The following is a 25,757-nucleotide window of genomic DNA, read 5'->3' as shown; positions in this document are numbered from 1 at the left end:
TTTCTCTCTATAGCAATAGAATATGGAGATTATCGAGGCAAAACTACTTATGTAAGCACAAAAGAAGGTTGCATTCTCTATAAATCAAATTAATTTTTGTTTTTATGAGGATCTTATAATTTGTTGGCCTGATAACTTGCAAAAATCTATTTTAAAATTTCCTGTCTTCTGAGCAGGTTAGCAATTAGTAATATTCAAAAATTTGTCTCTTTGAAGAATTCTATTTTCTTAAAATATTGATAACAACACATTTTACTTTAAAATGCAGCGTTTATTCCGGGAATAATCCTAATTGAGCCCAATCTAGTTAATTTGGTGTGCAGATTACTTGAAAATTTAATGATATCTAATCAAAATTTTTAAAACACATGGAATAAAATCGTATTTTGTAAGATAGATAATTATTATTTAATTAAATTTATTTAAATGACATTTTCGATATTACAAAACAAAAAAAATTTTCATCATGATTCCTTACAAAAAGAATGAAAATTCAAACTTTCAAAGAAAGGATTATGTAATACGCTTTATTATTGTTTATCTGCGAAAAAAAAACTTGACAATGACAATCAACTTCTTCTTGTTCTTCTTATATAAGCATAATTCGAAAATTATAAAATATTATTGTAATAGTTTAATGAATCGCTTCCAACCGACTTCAATACTTCACAGGAGTCCGTCGTAAAATTATAAAGAACAGAAGTCTTGTTTTTTTTTCTGTTATTTTTTCCTTTTCAAAATTTCATCAAGAGAATTAAGAAAACACTTATAAAAGAAAAAATGTCAGGTGTTAAATATAATAAAAAAATAAAATAATTGTGTATTGGAGGGACATTAAAAAAAAAACAAGGCTATTGAATAAATAATTTTCATTATTTATAGCACTTTGTTATATTTGACGTCCCATCACCATCGTCATACTCTCTATACACTATTCAAAGTTTACACATAAACTTTTTACAATATCTATATAGATATTATATTGTACTATGCGAGAGCCCCCATATGAATAGATGATTGATTACCTTAACGATTACCTACAATTTACGTTACGATTATGGTTTTATATTATATACTCATAATTGTATGTGTATATATGAGATTTTCGTATACAACCTGTTTTACAATGTTTAATAATATGGAATGGGAGCGCTAGTAAACTTGTTTTTAAATGCGGGCACGTTGAAAATTAATTCTTATAAGAATTTCTTAAATTGGAATTGAATCGTCTACAATAAAGTTTTTGAATGAACCGAAGAATTCAAATGAAATTTCGATGGTTAAATGTGGTGAGAAAATTTATAAAGCCACTCAGATTGCGGCTTAAAATACATTAAAATTTGATATTGATGAAGAATTTACAAAGCAAATTGGAAATTTATAACGCGGCTCAGAGTCAGATTCGTGTCCTAAAATTGGACTCCAAATAGAAAGTATTTTTCAAAATTAGTACCAAATAAACTAGTTCACAGCGTATTCCCTCTAATATCATGAATTAGATACCAATAAAGAAAACCAAAAGCAGTTTTTATAAACTCTAGAATAGGTAAGCCAACGTATTGGAATAGGTTTACCATTTCTGATCAATACATCAATATAATCTACCCCCAACCTCATAATATTATTGCATCAAAACTTTTTGAAAAATAATTCGTCTTTTGAAGTTTGTTATTCGCTTTAAATTTTACTTTTTACATCGTCTATTTTCATTTTAATGCTCAATGTTATGGTGGTCAATAAAAATCGATTATATCAACTCGATCACAGACGACATTGCCTGCCATTTGATTAATGCATTAAAAATGTTTTCAAAATAATCCTTTTTCTATTTTCACGTTTTATTTTTTTTTTTTTATTTTCTTCAATACATTTATAAAGAGTTTTGAAGTGACTTTTTATTCATATCAATTTAAAAATAAACCTCTAATGTCTATATGTGTATACACATACATTAATCGTATATATATATATATATATATATATATATACATTCCTATGATTATTATTTCGATTCTATATTCTAAATATACACTTAAATCCATGTATAACAGTTAACTGGTTTGTGTGTATTGAATATAAAGTGCGATTCAAAAGGATTTTAATGAAAATAATTTGAGTGGACGATTAAATTCATCGGGTCTTTTAACCTCCAAAGTTTTCTTTTATTTTTATTCTCTTTTATTTTATTTTTTTTTTCCAGATTACCATCAAAGACCGACCATTCACTTGATTATTGTTAATTCGCCTGTAATAGTGAATGATAGAATCGTTTAATAAAAAGGAATTGGTTCTTGTTGTTGGCCCCTTTTATTCTATTTCTTTAAGCGGGCTACTATATATTATGTATAAGGAAATGTGTGAATACATGAAGAGTGATTAATATTTAAAAAGACATATTTTTTTTTTAATATATTCGGTGTATGTTATAAAAATTATTATAAAAATATAAAATGGAAAAAGGTGTTACATATTATAAGGAACAGGAGTTGAAGGAATTTAGAAATTTCATTATTATATTTGAATTTAGTTTATTATAACTTTTAATAATCGATTTAGGTGGTTTAAATCGAAAGAAAAAGGAGAGAGAATAATAGAAAATATGATTGACAGAATAATTTGATTTTTATTGCATCATTAAGGAGTTGAATAGGAATTTTTATTTCTTTTTCCGCCTGATTTATGTTTTTAGATGATAAGGTCTAATAGAAATTTATTTGTATCTAAATATATATCTAAATAATATTATAGGATTTCTAAACGTACATAACATCAAAAACAATTTCAGGAGCTCTTGAAGGATATAATCATTAAGGTTTTTTTTTTGTTTATATTCAAAATATATTAATGTATACGAATTCACTTGTTGACTTGTTCTTTTATAATGAACAAAATATGTGGTTTAAATTTTTAAATTATACTAACACAAAAGTGTTTTTGCCTTAATGTTCTTAAAATTTGGGATTAATCTATCATTTATAGACTGTAATGCATTGCAAACAAATATTAAAGAAAATATTTCAACTCGATTGTAATATAGAGAAAATATAGAAGTGACTGGCTTAACTTCAGCATCTTCGATATCTGTAATATTTTTTGTATTAAATTTATTGAACATTAGTTAATCTTAATCTCATTATAGTTTGATCGTTTATAATTCTGTTTAGATTTAGAATTTGATATATTCTTTACTGTATTCTTCTTTCAACTAAGCTATATCTTTAAAATTTAGAATTAGACTAAAATCGCAATCAGTTTCCATTCCAATTCTTTGTATTCCTTTTGTTTAAAATGGGTTTATAAGGAAAGAACTTTCATGAAGCACTTATTTTCAGAAAACGTGAAAAAAATATGAGCAACAATGGTTATACTCTAAACTTCTACCACTAAGTATTCATAAATTCATATATAAAAAAATGCAAAAATTAATGTTCTTCTGTAAACGAGAACACCACAGTTTCGTTAGTAATGCCAACATAGGAACTTCTTTAAAGTTTTCTTTTTAATCTACAAATTTTAGTGTACAAAATATCTACCTATACATTATCCTTACAACCCAAAAGATTAGATTCAGATTAAAAAAATTTATCTTCTGAATAGAAGAATTTATCGTTTTTGCTAAATTAAATTAGAAATTATACCAACCCGATGATCATAACAAAAAGATTTTCAAGAGCATAATAAAACTAAAGAAAAATTTTAATTTTATATATAGCAATTTCTTACAATTTCCAAAATTATTTAATTATGCTAATTCAATTAATGTAATGAAAATTATTATAAAGATATTTATTCCCGTCAACTTATACCTACATCTACTTTTATCCAAATTTACCCATGTGTTCCTTTGTACATATACACACTAATCCAATATACACACACACACACATAATTGTATTTACAGCTTAAATAAAAGTAAAAATTTTATACAAAATAATATTTTCCAATTTCAACCCTTTTTCATAACAATTTTACATAACAGTAGAAAATAACAGTAGAAAAACATTTTTTTTTGTTTCGTTTCTTTGAAATAAAATGAAAATCATTATTTTATTACGATTTTCAAACGTTATTAAATTTAGCAATTCAACAAATTAAAATAATAATCAACTACCTACCCTCCCAAACTCTTTGGCCCTCCCCCTCTTCTTCTTCCAATATATTTTTTGAATGTTGTGAGAGTGCTATACTTTTTTTCGTACCATTATTTTTTTGAATAGATTAATTATGCTATTAAAGAAATTATATTAACACTCTACAGCCGTAAATTTTTTTCTTATTTTGTTTTGTTTTTGGTGACATGACAGGCATAATCTCATCATTGTCATCGTCATCATTATCAATTTCATCGACAAACATCTAACATTATTATCATATTTTCAACATCATGATTAAAAATAATCACCTTCATCAGACAAGAAAATTGGAAAAAAATAGTAATAGAAAAAAATATAAAAAGTCGTAAAATAACCACCAACTAACAGCCGCACTTATATATTATTATATTTGTATATAAATGTTAATATATTGTATACTGTATCGTATATCCAATAATCTATAACCACTATTAATGCGGCTTTATGAAAGTATATGTATAATAAAACACCTTACTACCGCCCACCCTATAGTATAAGCATACATTCATAGAGACAAAGTAAATTTATACCCGGTATATAGCTTACAATATTACAAAAATATATAGGATTTTCTATATTTAATCAACAGTGACTTACTAAAATTATATTACTACTAATTTTATAGTTCATAAGTATGTGAATGTGTTTGATAATCTGTTAACACTGCGTTATGTGTGTAGAGGGTTGAGTTGATTTAGTTGATTTAGTGCTATGTAGGCATTTATAAATTTTTGTGTTTATTGTATTTGATTCATTAACGAAATTTGGAAATTCAGAGTTAAAAAAGGAAAATATTGTAAGGACACTTTGAGTTTTTACAAATTTATTTCTAATTTATACGCTTAGCTTAATAATATAGATTCACTTAGGCTTAAGTATTTCTTTTATTACTCTTTCACATTTTTTTGGAAGGACTATAAAAAAAAGCTCTTTTGCAATTCGGTTTCTGATATGATGTAATATGATTTTGAATGAGAGGAAGTATGCATGTAGTCTCCTGTGCATGTAGTTCATGTAATTATTCTTAATTGATCATATTTAAATTTTTATTAAACGAAACCATATGGCAACATCTTTTGAAATTAAATGCAAAATAAGTTTTAAAATAATTATTGAATAACAAGGATTTGCATTTAGGAAAGAAGAATTTGTGAAAAATTTTTTTTAATATTGCCGCTTTGAGTAATGCTTTAAGTAAATATTGATTAGCATTTACGGAAAACAATAAATTTTCAGTATAAAACTTACATACCTTGATTCAGTAGAAACTATATTTCTCGTCCAAATTTATGTTCAATGTTTTCAAACACAAAATTATTGATGAAGTGATAATAATTTACAATAAATACAGTGGATTTGGTAGACTGGAGTCAGTTTTAAAAAATCGAAAACCGATAACATTATCATATCGGATGGGTAATGAATTTGCAGGGTCCTCTATTTCTTGTGCTCACTGCACATGGTTTAATCATTTTGCGGGAATATAACATGCATAACAAACTTGCATGACGAACATGAATGACCAACTTACGTAGCTAACTTACGCGAACAACTTAGTTGATCAAATTGCATTACACTTACATAATCAATTTGTGAGTCCTACAAGCATAATCAATACACCAGATCAAATTGCATGACCATTATGTACGATCAACTTGCTTAGCTTAATTAGGCATGGCTAATTTGCGTCTCCAACATGCATGACTTACTTGCATGATCAATTGGCATGAGCAGCTTGCATAACCAATTTTGAAGGGTTTTACAAGCCACTTCTTAAAGTTTCTTTAAAATATTTTAGAAATCACATTTTTAGAAAGCTCCTTATAATTAAAAATGTCTTACATTATAGTGAACTCTTAAAATTTATCACTATCGTATTTTAACACAGAAAAATTATAATTAAGCAAATCAGTACAGACAATTTCAAAAAAATTTTATAACAAAGTAAGATTCCAAGTAGTTTCCAATTCAATTTTATTAGACCCATCTAAATTAATTGCTAAAAAAATTATTTTATAAATTGTTGGAAAAACCCCAAAAGTTATTATAATTTTAATAATCCTTACACCACTATTATGATTAATGAATGTAGATATGCACAAGAGGTATACGTATTATAGATCTCCTTCCTCTACAATTAATAAACTTGATGAGAAATGATAAAGTTTGCTTATACATCTATAGTAAAATATTTATTAGAGTTTATTTAATGAATTCACTGACAAATATTTTTTTTATTTTCGGAAACAACTATACTTTATACGTTATTAATATAGATGTTGAAGGTATATACCAACTTATATATAGTAGAATTGAGATTTGTTATATTGAAAAGGACGAAAAATAAATGTAAATTGTAAATCAGTAATAATGATGAGCAGTGAAACATTTTATGGCTTCATCAATTTTGTTGACGCCTTAAAGTAAAATAATTATGTTTTTATTATTTTGAGCAAGAAATTTTATGAATTTAACTACTTAATAGCTATAGACAAGTCAGGAATATAACTAGATAATGGAGGGAAATATAAATAAGTTTACTTATTGGATTTTGAATATTTAAAAGTTAATATTCCCATTTTCAATACACAATATATACGAACATTATGGAATTTAAATGGAATAATGTATACTATAGCTCTATACGGAACGGAATAGAAAGATAGTATGTTATACACTGTAATGTTGTTTTTGTATCAGCATTTTAGCATTATATTTTTTTGGGGTTTTATGGGATTTAGGAACTCCAAAAATAAATTATCCAATTTCTGTGTAATAAAATTTTTGTAAAACGATATTTTGTCGTTTATAATACAAAGTTGTGGTCATATTTTGTGGTTGGATTTTTTATTTTATTTCTAATTTTTGTTGTTTATATTGCAGACACATAAATAATTTCCATTCAATACTTTAACATTTTTGGGGAATTCGTTGAAATTCATTTTTCATCATTATTATTTCAAATAAAATTTTATTTAATATTTTACTGGTTATAATATTTTACTTTTTAAAAATAGCTGAATTCCAGAGTTTTTGTACCTGAATTCAAAAAAGATTGACTAGGAACTGGTTCAGCTTTATTGGGTAATAAAGTCTAATTGGGCTTAAGAATTGATTTAATACCACTAAGTTGAACATAATAATTAATATCTCTTAAGCAAATGTTATTATTACTTACTCTTGTAAAGTCGTACATTTAAGTTTGTCAACAGAATAGTAAGACAATAATGTAAAAATGATTGTTAATTATTAATCTCCTATTAAAAAATTTGTGATCCGAAAACTGGTTCAAGAACTGGATCTGACTCAAAATGTTCACAATATCTAAAGCATATCGAGTTTACAAAAACTTTGCATTAAAATCAAAGTAAATGACATAGAAAATTATTAAACAAAACAACAAGGTCTAGATTAACTAAAGGAGTAATCATTAAGTACCGAATAATCAGTACATTTCTTCATACAACTGTAAAATGGTGATTGGTTACAGAATCAAAACGAGTCATAGTAAGAAAGAAAAACTGACTAGAAAACGGTGGCAACACAAAGAAATAAAATAAATTTTTGCAAAAGAGCTAGATTAAATAAAGATCTTAGCGTCATTAATGATTATTAAGAGATTTTTCAAAAATTTATCTGTATAAATAAATGTAAATAATCGCACCAAAAAATTGATTAAATTTTACAAATATCCTAATTAATATAAATTGCTTCTAAAATTTCATATTTGTATAGGAAAAAGAATTATATTTTAATTAATAAAGGTAAAAGCATACATTATATCAAATGATTCCAGAACTGTCGTAAATAGACAAGAATTAAATATATTTTTTAAAAATTTATTTATTAAATTTCCCACAAAAACAAAAATATAATCTGACATGATTTATAGTAATTGTATAAGGCTTGTATAACATGTAATGTGCATAAAAAGGATATCCTTGTTTACATATACAAGGGATTATTTTATATACACTAACATAAAAACTAAAAAACCATAATAGTCAACTACTACATGCATACATACAATATCTATAGTACAATATTTATTTTATTTAACCCACTATTGACTACAGTGTACAACACTACAAGTTTTATCGTATATGTAAATACTCCATTATTATAATATGGAGTGCTCTTCTCATTCATATATGCGCTTAGAGAGATATATACTTAGATTCCTATCGAATTTACATTTTGAAATAAAAACAGAATTTTCATTAGGGTAAAAGAAATTTTCTTCTTCTATTATAATTTTTATAATAGTATTTGTGTAATAAATGCATAATAATATAGAAATATCGATATAATAATAATTTATGACAGTAGGTGTTGGAAAAATTGTGATTTGATTTTATTTGTTGCTTGACATAGAATGAATTATTATTAATAAACAAAAATACCAACACTCTATTTAGCAAAAAGAAGAAAATATAGAAAAAGGACATTTCATATGCTTATTTGAAATTTCAAATTTGTATAATGAGTATATAGGAATATTTTTTTGTACATATTTCAAATTACATAATATTTGATATTGTAGAGTATATCATTCGTTTATATGCAAACAAAATATAGGCAGAAGGTGTTGTTTATGTAATAATTTCCGTAAAGATTTTAGATTAAAATTCATTTATAATATATGTGCATGTAAACATTTCCTGAGAATCAACAAAAATCATTTCTATACAAGAATTATTACATAAAACTACATATATATATACCGCAATTGATGTGCGTATTGTGTATACAAGAATATAATTTACATGCTAATGTAGAGTATGAGCTCCCGTACAAGTTATCTTTACGAACACATACATATCTATAAATATATTTTGTTTGCTCGAATTGTTATAGAATTTTGAAGTTGTTTTATTTTAAAATTGTCATATCCTTAAAAATAGCTAATTTACATAATATTGAAAAATGTAATATTAGTTGCATAATTTATGCATTAAATCTTATATGATTGCTAATACGATTTTATGATTAAATTTACAAATATTCTTATACATGTATATTATGTATGTAATCCAATATTGGAGTACAAAATATATGTACTTAATATTTAATATTGTGTGTAAGTGTATAAATTACATGCATTATTATTTATCTAATTTATAGTTCCAATCCAATTTATAAGGGTATGATTCTAATATAACAAGCAATGTGTTTTATGTAATATAGATAAAATAACTTCAGTTAATTGCGTCGCCTAATTAAAAATTGGTATTGTATATGAAAATTTCTAAATTTCACTCAAAGTAATTACTTCAATTCTATTTAATATTTGATTGATCATATATTAGAGTTTTGTAAGATTCCTATATATAAAATTTAAGCTCTCAAAAAAATTTAAGCTCTCGGAATTATTTAAGCTCTCAAAAAATATGATTAACAACTTTCTACGCGTCCATCTAAAGCTGTAGATCACTGTTTCGAGTCCTGTTCGAGGAGAACATTTTTTTAATTTTTCTGCCTTTAACATGTTTCTCTGAATACGTCATGCAGGCACATCAGTGGTCTGTGGACATGTATTTATTCATATTTCAAACGTAATTAATAAATGCTAGATGACTAAATTTTTTGAAACCGGACCTGTCGGGCATCAGCTCTCAAAAAGCGATTTTGAGAAAAATTGTGTGATAGCAGAGTTTGAAGCACGTTAAATACTTCATGTGAAAGATTTTAGGAAAATTTGAAAACCTGTTATTAATTTTTAATATTACTTGTTACGAGTATAACACTCTAAATTTTTTTAAAATTTATTATTTTCCAGATACTAAATCTTCCATTTCTCTTAATTAATTACCAATTAGCTCACTTCCTTTGGAATTTTTGTGAACATTCGTGATTAAAAAACACTCGTAGCTTTCATTTCCAAGCTACAAGTAAATGATTTGATTGCCGTCGTATAATAAATTTTATATATTTGATTTTAGAGCCATCATTATCCTAATATTGTTTAAAAGAACTTTTATGAAATATTTTAAGTATGAGTATGATGTTTTTATTGAATCATTGAGCATTTTTTATAAATACATAGATATATAAGTGCAGATATATGAGATTGGCTTTTCCATTCATTAAAATAATATGGACGTCATAAAATTTTATAAATTTTATTTTGATTGTTCTTACACAAAATAAGGTACACCTTTATTTTTATTACATTTCAAATTAAATTAAAATTGGAATTAATTTGATAATTTTAACCACATACCATTGTTAATAATTATACCTAAAGGTGAAGATTAGGCTTATTAACTTCATCTAATTTTCTATCATTCATATAACCAGGTATACAATTTAGGTAGGAAGACATTTTTTTTTATTAATTTTTCTTTTACTATTCAAAAGCGTTGGTTTTTCATTGTGTATAATTTTTAGCTTTCTTTTTTAGGCTTCTATTTAGTAAAAGATTAGTATGCGTGTTATAACTTTTAATATCAATTTAATTGGCTATCGGATGTAAATTATGTATATGAATGTGTGTAGTTAGTGGAGCAAAAAAAAAAACAAATTGTTTTTTTTGAATGAATTTAAAAGCCACAAATTTCTCACCTTCTATAAATGGTATATGAGTGCCCATTAATTGAACCCAATGAAATGTGTACCTTTGCCTATAGATTACAAATTCAACTGTTCCATTTTCATTTAAGGTTTCATATTAATTTTCGAGTTCCTTAACTCAAATGTATGAGTATGGTCTGAGTTTTTGGTTCGTTTAATTTTTAATTTTCGTGTAAAGTTGCGAGATTTTTAAATTTTACTTAAACTTTTCTTTTATTTGGAATGGTTATAGGTAAATTGTCTATACTTATTTATTTTATATTTTTTTTAAATAAAAATGGCGGCAACCTTTGTTTTTAGTTATATAGTTTTCAATATTTGACGAGATTTTTTTTCTTTTATAAAAATTTTTAAAATATTACAGCGAATTTGAAAAAAAAATTTTAACCGCATCTAAGTCTTAGATAAGAGAAAAATTAATCAAAAAGAGGTGGAAGTTGATCTTTAATATTAACGTTAATACTATTGCTTAAAATACCAACAAAAAAAAAATCCATTGGAAAGAGCACATATAAAAACCAACATCTATTGATTGAGTTTTAATTTGTCGGGATTTGTGTTACTTTAAATACAATTAACGCTAATGAAAATTATATAAAATAAGATAATTTTTAATACACTTCCATATACATACATGGTAACACAATACAAATAGCTATAACATGTACAAAATCATATGTTATGTAAAACATAACTCGTGCCTTAATATTAATTTTAAATTACCGTAATTTGATTTAATTTTAAATATAAAAATATTTTTAATGGTGTTAAATATGAATCTTTTGATAATAATTAAGGCTAGTTAAAATTTTTTATTACCGAAAAAAAATTTTGGTAGGAAAAAATTTTGATTTGCCTTCTTTTTTATTTTTCGAAATCTTTGATTAAGCAGCAATTAAATTTATTTGAGTTCATTGACTCTTGTGGTTACATATCGAGCAGGTAATATTCAAATAAATTAAGTACGATTAGGTTGATATCATTAAAATCTTTATTTAAATACTGAGCCATATTTCAGTTCTAATGGTAAATCAATACATCAATTTTATATTTGATGGCAATTTAATAATTGATGTGTACATATTTTGGCTTCTATAACATTAATATAGTCTTATGCAAGTATTATAAAAAAGGAGAAGACGGCCTGAAATTTTGCATTCAGTTGTTCAAATTTTGTATTTTCCTCAAAGATTAAAAATTGAACAAGGATAGAGCTTTAAATTCATGATTCCACTTTAAGTTCAACAATGCTTTATCCGCACATCCAACAATACCATTGCAGCTAAAAAATTGTTCTTTAATACACATGACTACACCTTTAGGTAAATTTTTACTAATTAAATATTTGAAATTTTGATATTTTCTAGAAAAACCCTAAGAATTCAGATAGATGACTTTGATACCTAAATTAAAACAAAAATTCTAAAAGGGTTGTAACAAATTTTTTATACTTGTTTATTTTATTGGAACTAAGTTTATAAAACCTATCCAGTAATTTATATTTGACTTTCTGAAGGGATGAACCAGGGTGTTCAGCGACAGGGGTTCAATCATGTTGACTTATTTTCTCATATTAATTAAGATAAATTCGAAGATCTCCTTTTGAGACGAGGTTGAAAATAATGTATTATTTTCTAAAATATTGCGAATTTGCATAATCTCGTGTTGGTGTATTCTTTTATCATATTTGATCCAAAATATTTTTATTTCTTCTTCAATTGTAGGTATATTTACGCTAAATCTCTGAGTAACTGCTGTCCTTCACATACCATGGTGCATTCGTTTTTGTTCGAAGAATTTTATTTTGAACATTTTGAAAAATTTTCTTGGTACGTGATTGGGTTGATCACCTGCTTGTAAATTAGCAATTTGCTGTATAATATAACTTCTAAGTTTCTTCCAAGCTTAGCATCTACAGTCATGCCCAGGTGTTTAACTTCGTTTGCAATTTTAGCTGGTTGATAATTTATTACCAATGTAATGTTGTTTGCTTGTTTATTTGTGAAGCTTACAAGATTTACTTTCATTAATCTTATTTCTTCACCTTTTCGCCAGATTACAACCTTGTCAAGAGAAAATTTAACTTTTACCGTGCTTTCATGAAGAGTTTTACCTAGAGCCAAGATGGCTGTGCCAAAATGGCTGTGATGGTATGAATGCTGCTGTGGCGGTATCAACAACTTGTGGGATGTCCATAATGAACAAAACGTACAGCACTGAACCCTAAGGCTTCCCTGAGGCACATCTGCGGGTATATCTTTCAGCTTACGTTTACATTTATCACGTTTATTAAAAATAAATACACCAACCAGCCATCTAGCATGTGTTTGCTATAGGACATGTCATGATAAAATATTTGAAGAACTCTTAAGTAAACAAAATGTTAAAAAAATTCTCCGTTTTATTTAATTCTAAAAATTCTTCGATGGAAATATCACTCTAATAATCAACATATTGATTTTTGCAGCACTTTATTCAGATTACAGAGGAGACCCTTGTATGTTTACTCTGTATGTCTACTATATTTTGTGTAAATATGTAAAATAAATTTAAAAAAATTGTGAATTTAAGCAACAACAACGTAATTTTTCAAAAAAAATTCACCGGCTAAGATGGAGTAGAATTATGTGAATAAATTTTTTGAAATTAAACAAATTTTCTGCCTTGCCGAAGACTATTTGAAATATTTTGAATGGTTATTGGCACTGATTTCAAAAGCATTTGGAAACTAATTGAAATAGTTTTGAAAATTTGATACTCGTACTGTTTAATAACATTTACCACATTTTTTTTGGAAATTTCCAATAGTAAGATATTTAAAGGGAAAATTTTACAATTATTAAATTATTATTAATTTTTCCCACCTGTTTTTTTTTCCAATTTATTCATATTGTGAGAAAGTCACGAAATTTTTAACTACCATTCATTTTTCATTACTATTATTCCAACAAACGTACGTTATATTGTGTATGATAATAAAATGGGGCTAAAAAGTAAATCAATTTTCCAATATTTCGTTCAACCATCTTTAAAGAATTTTTTTTAACATTTTGTTTACTTAAGAGTTCTTCAAATATTTTATCATGCCATGTCATATAGCAAACACATGCTAGATGGTTGGTTGGTGTATGTATGTCTAATAAACGTGACAAATGTAAAAATTTCATTTTCATATGTGAAATAAAAAAAAGAAATTGAAAATTATTTATTTCATAATTTTTGTTGAAAATTTTCAATCATTTTATTTACCGTTTCGATAGATTACCATTACTACCGGTTTTTAGTTTAATCTTTTTTTTTAAATATATTTATTGTAGGCCCTACTTTCTATTCATATACAAAATAATTTTCTCGCAGTGACGTTCTTAAATTTAATTTTTTGATTGTTCTCTCCTTTACAAACACCTGCAGCTTACTTAAACCCAAGGATTTTATGTTCGACAAAGTCTTGAAGAAACAAAAGTTTTCGAACTTATTGACTTTATTTAATAACATTGTCCTTAAACATGCACATGTGCACATTGAAAATGTTTGCCGATTTCTTTTAAATTGTTTTTGAATGATACGCCCCAAAAAGTTATTTTCCATTAAAATCTCGGAGTGCAATCAGATCACATTTATTTTTCTTGTCGTGCTAAATGGCTTAAAAGAATAAATTGAGGCATTAAAGTGCACTATCTCGAAACTTATTCATTCACAGTGATCGGAGGTCGAAGCATGCGAATCCGAATATTTGTAACTGACTGACGTAAAAATTTCCCCGGTTTCACAAAAGCTTAAAAGAATAAGGGAAAAAATGAAAACAATTTTGAATGAAAATCAAGCAATACGTATTGAGGTCACACTAGGTCTAGAAATAATAAAGAGCTATTCCATATAACTCGGATATTGCAACTTTTCTATAAAAATTGTTGATTTGAACTTACTCAATTTTCTAAATATATTCAAGAACCGTTTAATTGAAAACAATTTTAGTAAAGTCATTCTTACAACTCATAACACAATGTTATAAATGAATATTTATTATTAAATGAATTTTCATTAGAGAACAAAACAATTAGGTCCATTATTATCAGTTAAACACACATCCATGTACAGACACGGTATCTACATTATACTTAAAGGTGTTTGTATCTCAAAAAAAGTTCTTAAATTGATCGTTATGAGAGAACATCATTAAAATTGTATGAGAAATTAATAACTCCTTAAGTAAGGAATCACTTTAAATACCATGCTATGCCATGTGAGCGGTTTATTTTTTTTATTTTAAAGAATGTTCATAAAAAATTGAACAATCTTTTGACCTTATCAAAAGTTGAAAGATTTTAAAGATTTTCTTTTTAATAACGAATATTTTTAAAAAATAAATAAAAAAATTAAATTTTTTTATATATACAATTATTATTGAAATATACCAAGTAAAATTGGTAATTTTCATGTACATTGTATGCACATGGTGCGTATATGAAAACCATAGTTTGTTTTGGTGACGGTCTCTTCTATTTGAAGAGATTTTTTGGGAAAAAAAAATTCTATTCATCTTCATTGTTTATTGTTGTGATGTTATACCGGTAGGATTATATTCAATATTTGTTCTTATAGGATGACCGATGTGAAGGTTTAAAAAACATCAAGAGAAAAAGAGTTGAGCAGATCTAAAATTGAAAAAATTAATACAAGTAGCGAGTAATTACAAAGCGATTATAAAGCAAATCTTTTTTTTTTTGAGAACAGCTCTTTTCGGTGATTATCATTATTTTTGTAGTTATTGTTAAAAATTTCATTAACTTTGTTGTTTTGGTGAGGCGTTCTTCAGCGTTGTAATAGAAATTCCTCAAATTCGGAAGAAAAGGAAAAATTGTTTTGTTTTTTTTTTTTGAATCTTTGTAATGCGGATGTAGTTAGAAGATGATGATTTTTAATTTTTAATTTTTCTCATACAAATTTTAAATTTATAATGGAAAATTTTATTAGATAATAATACAAATTTATTATTTTTATCTTGGGAGTAAAATTTCGCTCTTGTTTTAAAAATGAAAGCTGTGAAACATTCGTTCTGAATTGTTGCTTCGGGAAAGTTTTTGTAAATTCATTTCTTTCTTCAGCACTAAGGCTGTGCTAAACTGTAAGAAGTAAAACGACAATGCATATTTTAAATTACAATCAGAATATTATATTAATTATTGAGAAAACAGTGGTTAGTGAATTGCGAAGAGGTAAGTCTGCGACAGAGTCTTACTTCTTCGTAATAAGCCTGCGATAGATTCGGAAATGCAGCGGTGTTAATAATTCTCAAATTTATCATTGCAATGTGTATTAAAAATGAAAATCATGAAAAAAATTCACTAGGAGTGTTGTTTGGATCACAGTTGAATTAAATAAAGTTCTGACATTCAACTCAAAAAAAATAATAGCTCAATTATTGACCGAGTTATCGCTTGCACAAACGAATGCATCTAGCAAAATAGATTCGGAATTCGACGCTAAGCTCCTGCGTAGTGGATATCCCAGACCATTAATTTGCAATGTCGCAAACGAAATGTTAAATATATAATACTTTCCGAACTTACGTTCGTATACAAGTATAAAAATATAATCCAATTTAGTCATTACTTATACAATTTTAATTTAAATATAAAAATTCCATCATAATATGATTCTGCTTTGGATTTCAGTGGATGGATACTTCAAGTTTTACATCTATGCTGTGATGGTCGCTTGTTGACAATTACAACCAGATTTTAAAAATATATTATTGAAAACCACTGTACCTAAATATCCTGAATTTGCAAGAGAAAATATGTAGATCCTGTCACATATTTGAATTAAATTGATTAAAGCTATCACAATTTTTCTATTATTTCTTTTTAATTTTGCATAAAATTCTATTTAATTCTATCCTAAATTATGCATTGTTTTATGTCAAATGTGGCTTAATGAATCATTATTTGAACTCGATTAAACTTTCAATAAGTTTTTAAATTAACTTAAATTTTTCTCCAGTATAAAGTCAAGGATCTCATAATTCCATATAATATATGTGTGTATAGACAGCTTTAAAGTTATTAACCATTCCGACATCAAAATAACCTACATGAATGCAATTTTCTTTAATAATTTTATCTTGATTGATTTATATTATTCAACAGTTAGAGGCAATTTACTTAATCTTGATTAAATTAATGCATTTTTTATCCAAAAACCAAATCTTAATTTTATTAACGAAAAAAAAAAAATTCTATAATATGTACAAGAAATAGAAGGAAAATAAATGTGAAAAAAAAAATTAATTGAACAATCATAATAGCAATAAAGTAGAGAAAACGAAATTAAAAATTGAAAATCATCTTCATGAAAGCAATCTGGCTCCTGAAACACTTATCTTTTCAAATTGACAACATTTACAGAAACATTCATAACGTCATTTATAACATGATGATTATTATATTATTGAAAATGGCAGTAATAATAAGAACAACATGAGTAGTACGAGTACAAAATAAGAGTACAAAAAAAAAAAATTCATAAATTGCAAAAATTGAATTTATCGAAAATTGCATTATAATCATTTATTAGGCGCCATCAATTCAATTAGTCGGTAAATATCAAAACCATCCATCACGACTGAATTTGCGTGCATTGGGAGATGATTTGATGTAATATTGAATTTTTTAATCTCTGATCAGGATTACTGCACCGCAATACATTTATGGTAGGTATAAATAATTGTAAATGTACTTAGATTTTAAAGTAAAATAAAATAAGCGGAAAATTTCTTTTATTTTCATATGAAAACTTATTTGAATTCTTCAATCTCTTAAAACTTAAAAAGTCAATCAAATTATGAAAAACAGAAAAATTTTAAATTTCTCACTTACGATGTTACGTAACTTTCTCAAGTGCTTCTTTACTTTATTACAGGAACTTATGTATATTCGTACTGATTGTGGTAAATTTTTGCACATCAGTTTTTGTTAAATACCCACAGAGAATGTTAACTATCAAATTTCAAATAAGTGTAATGACTTTATTTTAGCGTTTAACACTCGAAGCTTTATTAAGTTCTCATTCTGAATTTTTTGAATTAATCTCGTACTCTAATCAATTGAAATAAAATCGTAGCTGTGTTTCGGATTACAATTGATATAATTATGGCAATATGAAAGCTTTCCAAACTTCAATCATCTACTTTCGATTTTTGTACCGAAGGTAAAATCCTTTTTCGCGTCATTTCCTTGTGATTAATATTCGAAGGTACTCAGTTTTTTCGAATTTTTCATCAAAGTGGTACTACACTCATTTTTCTTAGTGAATTTATTTGATTATATTTTAATAAGCCCACGATGGGCTTACGTTGAATTTCAAACAACATTAAATAAAAAAATCTTTAGGATTTAAAAATTTTATTTTGCTCTTACTAGGGTTCACAGCTCAATTAACGTTGATCGTTTTAAGAGCTAAAAAATTTTCAAAATTTAAGCAAACTCTTTTCCATTATCGGGAAACAAAATTTTATAATAATAACATATAACATAATCAACTTTTTAATAAAGCAAAAAATGCAAAATTTGTTAAAGGTTTATTGATTGAAAATATTATCGACGACTTCCTTGTGGTCTTAAAAATCGAAAAAGGGAACAATAATCTAAAAAAAAAAATATATTTTTTTTTTTAATATTTTCCTAAATGATCTACAAATAATTTTTGATTTTATTTATTCAGCTGTGGTTCAAATATGCATTTAAAGTTTAACTTATAAAATCATTATAAAATCATGAAGTAAGTTGGTTGAAAGTTAATGTTGAGGTTTCCTTTTGGTAGTCTTTTCTCCTATAAGCCATATATTCTTATATTATACGGTTTGATAAAGAGCACGAGTAAAAAAACCAAGAAAGAAAATCAATTATCAGATAATGGAAATCTGATCAAAAATTATCTTATACCTTGAAAAACTGATCACCACTCAAGTGATTCTCATTGAATTTGGATGTTAAGGATTTCGGATTCAAGAAATGAATGCAAATAGTCTTTATATTCTTTTATATACTACATATTTGAAATGCTTATATCGCACATTTACGATCGGAAACAGAGGGACTTTGAGTGAGTATTTGTGTTCAAAAAAGCAAATTTAAGTAACGTCATCGTAATTTTCGTGTTAATTGATTCACGTATTTCCAGTAGCAAAAAAAAGATTTTTTTTTTTTTAAAATTCCCAAAGAAAAGTTTTAATATACGCATCATGAGCATGTATTTCTTCTGAACAATGCTGTAGGATGGATTAAAAAACTTATTAAAAGGCCATATAAGACGACACATCAATATGTACGTGAAGTCATCTTAGCAATTCCTAAACATTAGGTGAAGTATGAAATGAAATCAATGGAAGTAATATGCTAAACAGGTCTCTTTGTTTCAGGTATTTAAATTGAGGAAGTATTTTTCTGAGTTATGCACTAAACTTAAAGAAACATACGAATTTATTTCGGATACTGTAAATGGTATTTCCGATAGTTCTTAGTTTGATATATTGGTGCAGTTTTAGCAATATTCATGCATGCATTTTAAGTTATGGCTTACATAAGAAGAGTCAATATACATATGTTTCTACTCTGAGTTTCTCTTTCTAATAAACAGAAACCTCTTATTTTAATCCGCTCCAATTCTTCATACATTTTCAGCACTATTTCAAAAAAGAAATTTAAAAAATTTTTTATTAGTTTCTGACCGTCCTTCCGTCTGTTTGGGTATATGTTTACAAAACTTATTTGTTGTCACAAAATTACAAACATTTTTTAAATTCTGCAAAATAAGGAAAGTACTGGCTAGTTCCTTTTACCATTTCATAGTATTTCATAGTTGAACTTTGAAAAAACAAAACTGCTGACAAAGTTTGCCATTATCTATATTAATTTTTTATACGGGTTTTCTTCCAAAGGATAGACCTCTAGGAGTCTGAAATTGATTTAATAGCTTTTAGATTCTAATTAATGGGTTCATTAGTTTATTTCATTAAAAGAAAAGGAAATATGAACTGCAAGCTTTTCCAAATTTCTATAAATGCAGAAAGCTAACTTTAAATTCCGTGTCAAATTTTTAAGCCAAAAAATTAAATTATTTATCTGAACTGCTTGAAAAACCGTTTAATGCAACCATTATACTTTTTTCAGTTTTTTTCTTTTGCTCATCCCAAATGTATGCAATATATTGATAAATTTTGGTATGAGAATGAAAGTAAATATTTTGTAGAAGCAACATATTCACATGTTAAAGGGAAAAGTGCTACTTTACAAATCATTGAATTGACACAACATTCTGATTTATTTATTAAAAAATCTAGAATTGCGTATAGGTATGAAACTTAAATAATATTGAAAGATTATTAAAAATTCTTTTCTGCATCCATTTATTGACTCCTATTCGAATGTTATGTATATTTATTAACCTTTAGGTTAAAACACATGGTAATTTTGATAAACTGCGGAAAAAAAAGAGAAATTTTATAAATAAAAAATATTATTGGAGCCAGAACGGTATATTACGTTAACTGAAAACCACAAGATATTCAAATTAATTTTTTTTGTTATCCTGGTAGTAGTCAATTACTTTTAAATTGATATGACCGCTAAATTTACTTGTAGAAATATGTGTTCTTCAGTTGTACTATAAAATTATGTAAATTTTGTAACAAATGAAATTATTTATTACTCTAGAATACTTCCTATTCAAACCAACTATGTGATGGGAAACCTATTCAAAATGTGAAGAGTATATATGAGTTATGACACTTCTGGGTTATAAGTGGTAATTATTGCAGAATAAATTGTTAAATGCAATTTTAATATTTTAATTTTGTACAATTCACATTCCAAGAAAGTTTGATATTCAATAAGAATTTCATATTGACTAGCTGAAATGTCTAGTATGGACAAAATATTTTTAAAAGATTCAAGAAGAATGTTATCAACAATATTTTTTAAATGGAAGTGTATAAGTTCATATAAGATTTTTGTTAACAAGTCGCAGTACGGAATTTAATTAATAATAATGAATTTTTCAATTTAAGCTTACAATTTTTTTTAATAGAACGAAACATAAATGTATTCTTTTAATTACTTTAAACCGCACGTAACATTTAAACTTCGAATATGAAATTTTAAAAATTCTTACATTGGCCGTCTTGAGGCCTTTGTAGAATAAAATTCACATATTAGCAAGAATATTTTACATTATACGCTTCTTTCAATATTGAGATTGTAGACAGATATAGGAATGTAGCCGATTGTAAATTTTACTTACAGTTTCTTTGTAAAAATTTATTCTTTTAATTATCCCCATCTGCACTTAAAATAAAAAGTAAATAGAAAATGAACCTGAGCGTTGTTATCATTTCATGGGAAACTCCTTGCCTTCTTAAATATTTACAATATTTAAGAAGGCAAGATTTACAATATTTAAGAATATGAAATTTTCTAAATTTACAAGCTTTAGCGTTACAATACAATAGATTTCATCATTTTTGTGTCTCTTTTTTAGCGTATAATGCGGCGTTTATCGGGAGATATAGATAACAATTAGACACTTTCCACTATTTCTCTCCGAAAGACGCTCTAAAAAAATTTTACAGAAACTTTTCAAGCATCAAATTTTTTATTTCAATTTCGACCAGAAATTTTTTTTTTTTTACTTAGTTTATTTCATTTTCAGGTTTGTTTGTTAAAAACAAAAAGCACGAGGCCACCTGCGTTGCGTGGTTCACACGCTGATTCTATTCTACACTAATGTACATTTTTAAATTTTCAATAATGTGAGAACTTTCAAAAAAACTCGAAAAATACCAGAATCCAGAAAAGCAATTGCATTTTTTCATTATCATTATCCTTTGGAATTGCGCTAAATTTTAATTCAAAAAAAAAAATTAGATTGAGCCCACACCTTATCAAACACGTTTTTTTTTTTTTGAAAGACTTCTCGCGATGCTTTTTTTATATAAAATTTAAATATTCCCACGAATTTTAACGCTGAATTAAAAAATATTTTTGTCTTAATTTTTTTTTACAAAATGAGATTTTTCAATAAAATTTTACGCGCCTAAAATAATTCAGTAAACAAAAAAATTTCATAAATATTTTTGAATTATTGAATGAAAAACCCCTACGCGCCTTTACTCGATTTTCAATTAAAAAAAAAACACTTGTTTTTTTTTTTTAATTCAATTTCAAAAAAAACAAAAGGAAAACAAGAAAACTTTCTTTTAAACTTTTGTTTTTTTCCCCGTCTTCAAGCATTACTCATCATCACCTTCAAAGAAAAATATCTTGTGTCCTTTTGAATTTCATCTAAAGTGTGTAACCTAATGAGAAACTCATCCACCTGAGTAAGTTTTATGGTGTCAAATTTCGATTTGTTTGTATGAAAATAATATTGCGGATTTTTTTTTTGCGTTTTGTTTTTGATTTTGTGCGAAAGACTTGTGTCTGAGATATTAAGAGTGTTTTAAATTCAATCTTGTGTAAAAAGTTAGTTGGGTGGTCTAGGTTTATCTAAAGAATTTAAAAGTTTATGTACGTACGTATACTTAAACAGGTATACAAGAGAACCAGACAAAAAAAAAGTATTTCTTTGTTAAGGGTGCTTTAAATTCTTTTCTTATTATAATGCCACAAAAGTACACCGGTTCTATTATGGATTGTAAATTAGAAGGAAAGAATTCCAAATAGATATTCAATACGAGTAGCTTTTTAATTTTTTTTATTTAGTGTTGTTCTGCTACATTGCAATAACCTTTGTAATAAACGAGTAATTGACTCAAATTTTAATTAAGTTTTATGAAGTTTCTGAAAGAAACTAATTGTATGTTAATTTGTAAGGTAAATTATCTTACTAAAGTTGTAAAATTTAATTAAAACTGATGAAATACGAAAGAATTTATGTTTGTAATTAGCATGAGCTGTAATAGATATGGTGGAATAAAGCACAAAATTTAAGTTTTTCATTAATTATTTAAAAAGGTGCGAAATTATCCCTTTTATTAATAGTTTGGAATAATGCCAAGATTTGGATTATTTTACAGTATGAACTTTTATCAATCATTTTTAATAGTGCACTATAGGAAACTCTAATTATTTTAAGAGACCCATGAGAATTATATCTGGGAATTATATCAGTCTATTAAAATCAAATGTTAGTCTATTCGGAACGAAATTTTGGCATGTTTGCGGAAAGTTATTTAATAGAAAATCATGAAAAATAAAACTATGCCTGTGTGGAACACAACTTTAATATTCAGAAATTCAGCTATTTATCATGAAAATTTAGTTCTTAAAGTAATAAAGACACAGAAGTAGTCTGTGTGCGCACGCGTGTATCTCAAGTTCGGCTGGACCAAAATTATATATGTGAGTTTATTTGGGCTATGACACGGATTGATTAACTTTTGAGATATGTCAGGCCGCGGGAACTTGATGTTTTTAAGGGCCAATTTTACATTTTTTATCATTTTGAATATAGAGAACATATAAGCTTCAGTCGACAGTACGGGAAACCACTTAACTTTTGGAAAATGTTTTCCGTTTGCTGCCGGGAGTAACTGACGAATTTTTCAGGGAATTCGGATAGCATGAAGTGAACCCTGCTAAGAGCCAAATTAACATTTTTCTAGGTAAATTAATGAAACCCTTAAAGAAGTATTTGAAGGATATTTTCATTATCTTATGCAACATTTTTGCTAAATTAGACAATGCACCTCGCGGTCGATTAAATGTTCTTAAATTGCAAATTCGAAAATATCTCTGGTGCAATCAATAATTCATAATTAAATCTTTTTCATTCTTGTTATTTATAAGATGCGATTTGTATTAATTAAAAACTAAGTAATTATTATGCAGTTTCTTTATAATAAGAAAATTGTTTTGTATTTAAATCAATTTGTTAAAAAAAATTCATTTCATTGTTTCATTAATTTAAACAAATCATCCATTATAAATTATCAGTTCTTTTGTCTTTAACACAATAACTACACCAGAACAACATCAGTACTAGAAATCCCATGAATGTTACTTGATATTTAGTTAAAAGTTTTTGTTCCCTACCCCCCACTTAATATCTTGGTTATGTCATAATTCAATTAAATTTTCTGCATAAATAAGTATTTAATAAAATACCATATTTAATTTCCTATAATATTATATTCTTGAGATCTATTAATATAATAGCATAATTAGTAAACTATAGCTCTTTTTATCAGTGATGGCGAACCTTTTTTTGTAAATGAATAAAATTTTGATATTGATTATGTTTTTGAATTTTGGCATTATTAAAATTCAAATTTGTCAGACATTTCTTTTTCTGAAATATATTTATGTAACTTCGTTACAGCACATACTTAATTACACACTATGGTTTCAGCAGCTGCATAATTGAAGAGAGAAATAGCACTGAATAAATTGAGGAGGTCTGTATCTAATATTAAATAGCTATTATTTGTTTCTAATATTAAATAACATTGCGTTCCTGTCGCTATTTGTTCCTGTATCTGAAACAAAATAATTTTGGCGATAGTGACAACGGTTAAAAGTTCCAATAAAAATATTTATCGTGAAGTTAATGCTGCAACTAGATAACTCGCAATTATAAGTTTAGAGACATTGGCTTTTAAAGATTTAGCAATAACAAATAATTTATCAGGAAGATATCTAGTTTTGGCACTATCATTTTCAGATATTTAAGAACACTTAAGTTAAGATATTGGTCGAATATGAAAGAGCATTCGATTTTATAATGACGCCTAGGTTAATATTTAAAAATATAAAATATAAAATTAAAAATTTCATATTTTTATTTTAAAAATAAAAATATAAATTTTCGAGTTATCTAGTTGTTGCATTAATCCTTACTTTGAACTTTAGCTTGGGGAATATGGTCCGAAGATGTCATTATTATATATAAAACATATTAGCTATGCTGCAAAAAATGATTTTTTCTAAATGTAATAGAGTCTGTAGGTTATGCCTAATTTTCAAACGAAATAAACACAACTTGGTAGCTTTGCACATATGAATAAAGTCTATTGAATTAATTTAATTATTATAAGTTTTAAATATTAAGGAGTTGTCCTTATTAAATATTGGAATAAATATTAACCAATATACTTTCTAAAATAATATGGCTGATAACTCGGATATTTAAGCGGAAAACAAACTTAACAACACTTACTATTGTCTATTCATACATATATATTAAGTTTGCTACCAATGCTTTGGCATACATGATAAATTGTCACCGACAATGACAATATTTTAATCTATAGCTGAACAATAATAATTTTTAAAGTATTATTAACATTATATTTTAATGATTTTTTTTTTTAATTTTCATTATTGAATTTCTTTTCTTTATATTACTAATGATTTTCAAATTGATGTGATTAGGAGATGGTTTTAAATTACAAATTATTATTAGTAGTTTTGTTCTATATGTATATATATATACACAAATACTCGGGAATATATTGATTTCATATACATATGAATACCTATACAGTCTAATCTGTTCTTTATTGAATTTAAATTGAATAAAACAAAACCTCTTTTTCCGCAATAAATCTCGTAATTGTTTATTCACTTAAATTGAGGGAAAAAATAATGCAAATAAGATTCGATTATAATATTTTGCAATAATAATATAAATTTAAATAAATAATTTTTTTTTAATTTCATATTTTGTGTCTTTTTGTTTTTGTGGTTTTAAACCTTGGATTGTTGTTTGCTTTTGTGGCTTTTTTCAATAATAATTTAGTTTTCAATATATAGAGGCTATTATGTGTTTGTGCATATACACGTTATACATAGGTAAATTGATCCCTTAATAAAACATATTTATTTTCCAATGTGTGTATGTACATATAATGTACGATTTAATATATATAGTGAAAATTGTGATTTTGTTCAAAATGATTACATTTAAAATAATTTCTTCCATACGAGTTGTTATTCCTCATTTAAAATGCATTAAATATTAAAATTGTGTGTAAAAAATTTTTAAATAATTTTC

The sequence above is a fragment of the Condylostylus longicornis genome, unplaced genomic scaffold (genome assembly GCF_029603195.1).
Source record: "Condylostylus longicornis isolate FDR11 unplaced genomic scaffold, ASM2960319v2 ptg000010l, whole genome shotgun sequence".
Classification (NCBI taxonomy): domain Eukaryota; kingdom Metazoa; phylum Arthropoda; class Insecta; order Diptera; family Dolichopodidae; genus Condylostylus; species Condylostylus longicornis.
The sequence above is the reverse complement of the archived record's forward strand: the minus strand, read 5'-3'. Positions refer to the sequence as shown.